The sequence below is a fragment of the Rousettus aegyptiacus genome, unplaced genomic scaffold (assembly GCF_014176215.1).
Source record: "Rousettus aegyptiacus isolate mRouAeg1 unplaced genomic scaffold, mRouAeg1.p scaffold_m13_p_1, whole genome shotgun sequence".
NCBI lineage: Eukaryota > Metazoa > Chordata > Mammalia > Chiroptera > Pteropodidae > Rousettus > Rousettus aegyptiacus.
In genome coordinates, this window is record NW_023416284.1 from 117,060,731 (window position 1) to 117,070,462 (window position 9,732).

The window sequence follows — 9,732 nt, forward strand, 5'->3', positions numbered from 1 at the left end:
TTCAAGTATTAACACCTGAAACATCTCATTTCCTCGCTCAAGATACCCATAATTAAATTTGGGGCCTTCGGAAAGTAAGGAGTCATTTAAAAAGATTTGTGAAAAACCACATAACGGAAGAGGCAAATGTGCATTTTTTTCTGCATGTAACTGTCTAAATTGACGGCATTAGAAAAATGATGTTAAATACTTTTATATCAACATAACATTAATATGTTAATATGTAACACATGTGAAGTCATGTAGCACTCTGCATTCTCCCTTACCTGTCCATTCTCCCTTCCTCCCTTATAAATATAATTATCATGACAACATATTCTATTATGCACTGTGGAGGAGACCAAGAATGATTTAGACAAAGTCTTACCTTCAATATGCTTATGATACACACACGCACACACATATAAAATTGATATATATATATATTTCTTTTTAACTTGGTAAGCATATTGTCAGGTAATAAATTTATATTATCTCTGGGTACAGACAATGTGCTTGTGGCAGAAGAAAAGTATCCTCTCTGGCTGGATATATGAGAGGAGAAGAGAAAAAAATCAGAGTAGTTTTTATGGAGGAAATGGCTTTTAGTGGAATACTGAGGGTTGAAAACAATTAATAGAGACAAAGGAGAAACAATACTTCTGATGGAGTAATGGGAAGTTATGTTGACTTAAAAAGGTTTTATTTTGTAGTGAGTGGGAGCTACAGATGGTTAATCCGCTCAAGTAACAAGGTTTGGGTTGTTTTCAGATCTTAATCTGGCAGCACTACAGAGGCAAAAAAACTAAGAGAATAGAGACAAAGAAAGCAGTTAAAAATTATTTTGGGTGAGAGGGGAAAGGATTTTAAATAAGCCTGATGACAGTAGCAACAGGGATGGGTAAGCAGATAAGAGGACAGACAGACTACAACATTTAACAACTGATTTAATCCTAAGGAAAAAGGTGAATAAGAAGTGAAAGAAAATGACCATTATTTGAGGCCCCAGTACTCAAAAGAATGATGAAGCCCTACTGGTCCTAAAAAGGAGGTCAGGTCAGGATGCAGTACACTTGAATCACATACACAATCAATGGAAGGCACAGACCAAACTGCTTAGGGGTAGAGAGACTTGAGCACTTCCATTCCCTCCTCCCAGCTTCTAGTATATTACAAAATAGAATAATACCAAAATAGAGTATATGTAGAAGTTTTACATATGACTAATTGTTTTTAATAAACATACATAAAATCAAAATAACTATTTGTATGACCTTGAAAATAATGTCACAAAGTTGAAATTCACAGTGAAAGAAAGGGCCTTTAATCAATTCTAGAAGTGGCCAAGAATGAAAGCCAGTCTGCAATAGAGACTGTGGGGCCATGAGGTGCAAGAAGCAATGTTGTTCAATGACTTGGCAAAGCAGTATAAATATATTTAAGTGATTGTAGTTTACAGATTTAAAACAATTGGGAATTGGCTTAAGAAAGAAAGTTGATGTTATTGTCAAATTTGTTATTACTTGTTTTTATTTAATTTTTTAAAATTTTACTTGCGTGAAATTACTTTTTATTATAATACATACTTATAATGTTGTATATAAAACATTGTGCCTAAGAAGAATCTTCTGAAGATGTTTCCACCAAATGTTGATCCCACAGATACCCAATGAAAAATGAGATGCTGCTGTCAAAAGCAGTCAAATATTGAAAACTATACATCACTTCACCAAAGTTCACAGTGCATGTCAAAAGATGAAGCATCCTAAATATCCTACCATTTATCAAGCTTACACTGTGTAAGGCCCCTTAAATTATCTTACCGATCCTCAAAAACAATTCAATGCCATAAGTGACATGATTATCTCTATCCTACAGACGAGGAAATTGAGGCTTAGAGAAGTCCAGCAAATTGGCCATGTTTCAAGGTCATTAAATCAATGTAAAATCATTTTTGCCTCTGCACACCAATTAACCCAAGAGGCGAACATGCTTTGGAAAACACTGAACAGGCTGCACTGGCTTTCTGCTTCCAAAGCTACTCACTCCTACTGCTCTATGCTGAGCCACCCCTCCAATAGGAGGCAGAGCTAATTCTGTTTGCAGGGGTTGGGGGTGGGGGACCAGCATTTAAAAGGTCACAATATAAGAAGGCACTAAGGACTCAATTCTTTAATCCCCTAAATCTTCAAAAGGTAATATAAATGTCAATCTGTATTTCCCCTTCTCTCTAACACCTTTAAGGCTATTTCTGACTAATTCTGTGGAGGCTCACTATTTTGGATGCACCCCAGTCTAGGAATTAGAATAAAAGATACATTAAATGGGCCCATACTTGCATTTTTCTAGCAAACTACACACATGAAAAAAAAAAAATTTCCCCTATTGGAAACAGCAAGACTCTACATTCAAAGAGGAAAATTAATGAATTCTTTCTTTATATGCAAAGTATAGAATTTGTAGTCGAATAATTAGATAACAATAAAATGTGTCCTGAGTCACCACTCCAAAGCCCAGCAAAAGCTATCAGCTAGCAAATGACTGTAATTCTTCCAGAGGAAAGGGTGGATGTCTGTGTATATGCTCATAACACAACAGGAAGTAAACCCCTGACCAAAAAAGGAAATGCTAATGGCTCAGAAAAGCATATATGATCTTTAAGATGAAAAGAGACATAAGGAAATGTAGTTTTCTTAAAATTGTTTTCGAAATCAGAGCAGCTGCTGGGTCAATGGTAAAACCTGGGAATAGAGAAAACAATGTGATATTCTGCTTTTGATCTATCTTCTTTTTTGTTCAGAATATGTCATATAAAATAATTTGCTTTATATCATGGAAGAGTAGCTTCTTGAAGCTTTAAGAAGAATATTAAAACTTGGGTGTCAAACATCATTAAATGGAGAATTTTTACTTACGGACAACAGAATAACTTTTAAAATTGGAACCTGATATTTTTATTAAGGAACTGTGATCTTATAGTCTAAATACAAAGTAATAAATGTGTCCTATATAATAAAAATGAATTTTATGTTTTTTCAAGAAGTATTTTTTGCACTATAATTACATAGAATTAAATGCACTTAGTGTTTGCATAATTGTGAATTTTAGAAAGAAAATTGAGTCAAATTGTAGGCTGACATTTTAAAATATGTATTATATACAAATTGCAAGTGGGATAACATGTACTTTTGTATTTATTGAGCTATGCTCTTTTGTACTTGGGGCAGGAAATGTATTAGTGTGTTGTTAAAAAAAATGCTGTGCACATTGTCAGTTCTGTAGATATAATAAATACTGAGTATATTTATACCAAAGTTTCATTTATATTTTACATTTTTTGGTTTTCTAAAATTTCCCAATCTATTCACTTCGGATTATAATACCTTGACTAGATCAACATCTGATTCTATTTGGGGGAATACAAAGAGTTTTAAATACTGATAATTGCATTTGTAGGTCATTAATTATCTTGGTTTCTCTTTTTATTCTCTGACTTCGAGACTTGTTTAATCTTCTTTCCTCTACCTCATTTGCCATTCTTACCTCATAGGGCCCCACATCTTGATGAGCACACTATTCTTGGCCTCTGTGGTTATTGCTCTAATGATCATTTTACCTACAGTCATTGAATGATGCTTATACAGCAAAAATATAGTTGTCCTAGTCTGTGGATAGACTCCTGAAAACACCTAACTTAGAAGACAGAGAAGTTTAAGATAGAATTCAGGAGACTGATGGTGGAAGTGAACTCAAGAAACCTCTATAAATATTTATATTAACTAGAAAGGTAAAAGAGAACTTTACACAATTAACAATAATTCTGTACAACTTACATTCAATGTACCACCTATTGTTGGATCTTAATCTTGTATTCTTTCAATGAGATGTTAATAAAAAGGTGGTTTGGGCAGCTGCTGCAGTAGAGACTTATATACACACCCACACATATCAGAATTAGTTTTTTTTTTTTAATCGATACACACAGCAACTTTTATTTTATAATTGAGGAAAAATTGAATAAAATGCAAGCATATGTGCATCATTGATCTCTGAAGTAACATTCTATAATGTCCCCTAGACTGTTAGAAAGTTAATGGATTTACTGCTAGACTTGATGAGTGAGCATTTGCAAATACCTAAGTAGAGGAGGCAAAGAAAACAGAGTTTTCATTTCTGTGGAGAATATGAAAGAATTCTCCATAGGATCTTAAAAGACCCTGATCCTTTCTGCTACTGATGGAAAAAGAGACCATGGACAAGCGTTTCCAAGTGTACTCTTTAATCTATATGACATTATCATCCTCATCAGGACCTTGGAAGAGCCTGAAAATTCTCTCCTCAAGGCACTGGACTTCCTTGGATTTGCCCTGTGACAAGTGTCCACTCTGTTAGGCCTGAAGCAAAATCTGCAGGATATTAGAAAATTACAAGAAATGAGCTTCAACTCTGACAAGATGAAGACCAATCTATTAATTATAGATAATTAAAGACACTGCTGGGTCTAGTGTTTCACAGGAGAGCATTAATGAGAAAGAGAAAACCTCAAGTCAGGACTTAGGATATGTTTGGTTTAGGATTCTTTATAGCCACTGACCCAGCCAAAGAGTATTTTATATAAGTCTATGCTAATTCTGAGAGCTTAGAGACTATATCATATCAAGACACTGAAATCAAGAGGAAGCCTATCATAAAAGCTAATACTTATTAAATGTCAGTCATAAACAAGACAGAGTCCTGCTCTCATAAAGCTTACAATTTAGTGGGCAGAGACAAAAAATTATCAAGTAAACCTAATAACATTGATAACTGCTCTAAAGGAAATAAATTAGTATAGTGATATAGAAAGCAACTGCTGAGTGAGGGGATGCTGCTTTCAAAAGGGTAGTCAGGGAAGGCCTCTGCATCCAACATGAGATGGACCTAATTGTGCAAAGAACTGCAGACAGAGCATTCCAAGCAAAGGGGAAGTACAAGCACGAAGTCCACGAGGGAGTGACAATTTAAAGGAAAGTAAATATGGCCCTAGCATGGTAAAGCATAAAGTGAGAGTTAGGGAGGTAGGGAGGAGCAAAACCATCCAGGGCCTTCAAATTCTATAGTAACTATTAAGTCTTTGGCTCTAAGAGAAATTTGAGATCTCCTGCCATCAATTTTAGATAAGAGATGTGTGGAAGAAATCCCCTTGGAAAGAACCCAAATAAGGGGAGCGATCCAACAGAAGGCCTGAGGACTCCAGGCAGAAAGAATCAACACTTTTCTCAAAGGCTGCAGAGATCTTGTCGCTAGCTTACTTTAGACTAGAATTGATGATGGAGATTTGAAAGGAGAGAGCAATGGTTTCCCCTAAGACTATTTCCCAGGGTACTGAGAATTTAATATATGGCTGTGGGTATCTAGTCATAGAGAAAACTCTACGACTTGTATGGTTTCTATCATTTTTGTTTGTTTGTTTGTTTTTAATCTGAGATAGGTGGGAATTCCAATTTTAGATAAAATGCATTCTGAAAGATATTTTTTCTGTGTCTGGTCCTACATCCAAACTTGGAAAACTTTCTGATATAATGTTTCAGTGGTGAAATCGCTTCTCCTGTACCCCAACTTAGCATCCGAGGTACGGAAATGCAGACTGACTTTCATAATGACCAGAAAAGAGGGAAGGTTTCAGGCTAAAACTCTGGTATAAAGAAATAAGGATGTTACCAAACATGAACATAGTTGACCAAATTGTAATAAGCTCATAAACTAGAAAGGGCAATTTTAAAGTGAAGAAAAGTAGGGCTGCCAGGGCCTGTGCAAATTCTGCTGCCTGCACTGATTTTTACTCAGTTACTGACATCTTTCGGGATGGAGAGGGCTTGTCCCAATGAGTTAATATATGGTACCTCTGAGCAGTGAACAAATAGTGAATGACTGGGGTAACTTTTAGATATTAAGGATATATTAAAAGTCATTTCTCAAAGGTCTTCTCCATGCCACGTAAATATGTAGCTTAGCTGTCTTCATGATAACATCCTAGCAGTGCTGTTAAATCTTGACTCAGGTCTAGGACCTACAGTTTCCTTCATCTTGTCAAGACTTTGTTAGAAGAATATTTTTTTCTCCTCTGCCATTTGCTTTACTTCCACATTCCTATTCACGAATTTTCATTTCTCTTTTTTGATTTATCCCTAAAAAGTGATGGAAAAAATACCCAATACTGTTTTTAAAAGGGCATAATTTGGTAAAGCTACACATACTAATTTTGTATAGGAAAATTCACTGCTGTGGGGAAGATGATTTTTAGCTCCTTATAAATTGTAAGGTTAAACGTACTATAACAGAGCTTCTTCCTTATTAATTTCATATTTAACAATTCTTTAATTTTGTATAGTCTTCCCATCCTATCTAAGCTGCTCTCATCAATATACGTAAGTGCCAGAGCTTCCTGAATAACTTATTGATACTTGATGTTTTTGATATTGCGCACATCCATTTCTATGGGACCCATTTGCTTGGGCCTAATGCAGTGATTCACAAGGCAAGCTCACCCCAGACTGAGACCAGAGCAGCCTCTTGAAGACACTGTTATTAATGAACATGTTATCAATTACTTTGTTCCCAGTCTTAGGTTTGTTATTCTTTATTTCTCAGCTCTTTTGTTATTTTCCTTTACTTCTCATCACATCTTTTAACAGATCTACTTAAGGTCCCTGTCATGCCTGCCCAACTAGTTGACAATTCTGGGTGCTCTGCATCATGCATTTAGCAGGTAATGCTGCTTAGTAGTTTTGGTGAGCCTGTATTTCACAGTTTATATGTCTCTGTAAGGAAAGAGCAAAATCTAAATATTAAAACTATATCTTGATTTTAAAAACTTATTTAAACAAATTATTGGAATATTGCTTGGAGGTACAAACATAATTAGAAAGGTCTTGATAACTTCTGAATTACTATTTAAGATTACTCACCCCTAAAATTTAATCCCTTTACTCATTGATGAAGTCAATCTAACAGATTGTAAATGTGAAGAAAAGATGTCATTTTGGACTATTCTGAACAGTTTGACAGCAGAAGTAAGTTGGGGCCACCTTAAAAACCAACCATGTTTGGGAACAACAAACCAATGTTTTCCTTTCCTTACATTTTAAGTTAAAGCGAATTTTTAAATGTGTAGTTTATTTCCATAGCAATAACCACCTGTATAATGTAAAACCAGGCCATCAATTTCATTTCACTAAGTCACTAGACAGGAACATGTAATCCTGATTTAGTTTCTTTTTTGCTCCAAGCTAAACATTTCAAAACAAAGTAGTTTAAATGAACAAATGGAATATTCCTCAGGTATTCAGACAAGCAGGAAATTTAATAAAATAAACCACGTCCACTTTGAAGAGATGTCAGTAAGTGGATATTCTGCAGGTATTGAACAGTTTTTAGCTCATGGTAACTTGAGACCATCTACTGAGAATAATCTAGTTTGCAAAATAAGTTAATCCCTGTTATTTGAATGAGGGCTTTAGAATGTAGAATTAAAATGTAAAAACAATAACTTCTTAGAAATCACATGATGTTAATTATAATGTGCAGTTGGGCAATTTGAAGTGAAAGGCAACAAATAAAAGAATATTGTTTCTTCAAAGGGCACTCATCCTTTTCAGAAATGCTAGAATATTAATATAAGGTTGTAGATTTTTCATATTATACAGGTGTGGATTTCTCAAAAGTAAATAAGCAGGCGAACAAGAAAAAACTATAGATAGCTATATCTCGGCTCCAGTCTCTCTATATACAACTACAAAATAGCCCACACAAAGACCATTTTTAGCAGAAACACAAAGCTCCACAGGTAATTCAAGAATTCAAGATAGTGTGAGTAAACTGAAAAAAGTAATCTGGATCACTAAAAATCTTTTGAACACCAAAGTAGAACAAAACTGTGGGAGCTAAGAGATAAACATAACCCCAAAATAGATTTGCTACAAGAAAGTTTTAGAAAAAAGATAAAATCTGTTCTCCAAGAGATAAAAAGGGACATGATATTTACTAAACAAGAACAGTCCAGGATAAAATAAAAACAAAATAAAATCTGCAATAAACCCAATAAAATCATTGTTGGAAGCAGCCAAAAGCTAGTTATTATAGGAAGCTATTGTATAATGAAGTAGACAGAACATAAAAGTTGTAGTCTGAAGATCTGGTATTAAACAAGATTGGTTATTTACTCACTACATGATCATGAAAAAAATTACTTAACCTCTCTGAGTATAAGATTCTTCATATGTAAAATGAGTTTAATGATGTGTTCTGGGCTAGTCAGAAACACCCCATTGTACAACACTGGGGAATAAAAGTAAATGGTGCCCTGGAATTGTATAACACGGTATGCTAAAGTTCTGCTATGAAAAATAATGTTATTGCACTTATTCCTAGCATATAATAAGCACTTCGAACTTATTAATTTCTCCTAAAACCCAGAAAAAGCAGACCTCATGACAAAATGCTCAATCAGCAAGATAGAAGATAAAAAGTGACAACTATATCCTGTTCACCAAAGAAATAAATAGAAATATTAAAAATCTGAGAAAGAATGACAATCATGGAAAATAGAGCATAGAAATCCAACCTACAAATAGCAGCATTTTCCAAAGAATACAGGATGAATGGATGTTGGTATCACTAATAAAGAGATGTAAATTAAGAAAAAGTTCCAAACACAAATAAAATAGTAATTATGCTTAGAAATAGACATGTTTCAGGTTTTAAAAATAATTAGCAACAAATAAAAATGATTTTGTAAGCAGACAGTTTGAAAAGAGTGTTATTAAAGGGATAGAAAATGAAAATTCAGAGACATTTTTCTCCTCTGGATCAATCAAGGCCAGAACAAAGGAGTTATGTCTGAAAAAAATATCACTTATAAACAGTCAAAAAGAATGAATCAAGGTGCTGCTTATGCGGAAAGCCACTAAAATGACATTCCCAGATATACAGAGTTTCTGAAAATGTATTAACCTTTTTTAGAGGAGCCAAGTGAAGGCATACTCCAGAATATTAGATATGAAGATAAAATTTTGAATCTACCACCAAAAACTTATAATTAGTGCTGATGTACATTAAATCTAATAGAAAAATGAGACTATGATGAATAATTATTCAAAAGGATTTTTTAAAAATCCCAGGATCCTGGGGTGCCAGGAAGATAATGACCCCTGAAGCTGGGTTAGCACCACGAGACCTGCACCAGAAAGCTCCAGATTGAGGACCCAGGTTGTAATGAATCCCAGGTGGAAGGTCAACAGCAATAATGGGCGACTGTGTGGAGACCTCCCCTCGCCCTGAGGAGCCAAGAAGGAGCTGAAATGGTGGGCTGGGTGCTCCTTGGCTTGGTGTCTGAGAGAGTACAAAGAGATTAGAAAGCTGGGAGGCTTCCCCCAGGGGTTTTGGTTAGGAAACTGACAGCCTGCCTGCTTCTGCACAGTTGGGCCAGTGGTAGAGACAGATGTAAATGCCACCACCTGTGGAATTCCCAGTGAGCTGGCAAAGAAAAATAAAAACACATCACATAAGGCTCAGTGACCAGAGGAAAAATAGATCAGTCAGGACAGAATGCTCAATAATAAAGAAGGAACATATGACAACATGAAGAAAACAATAATAAGCACACTTAAGGAGACTCAAGAGAGCACAGAAAAGAGTTTCTGGAGTTACAAAATACCACTTTTTTTCAACTAAATATTTTAGTAGGAGAAGTCACAAAGAGGTTAATATTTTTGG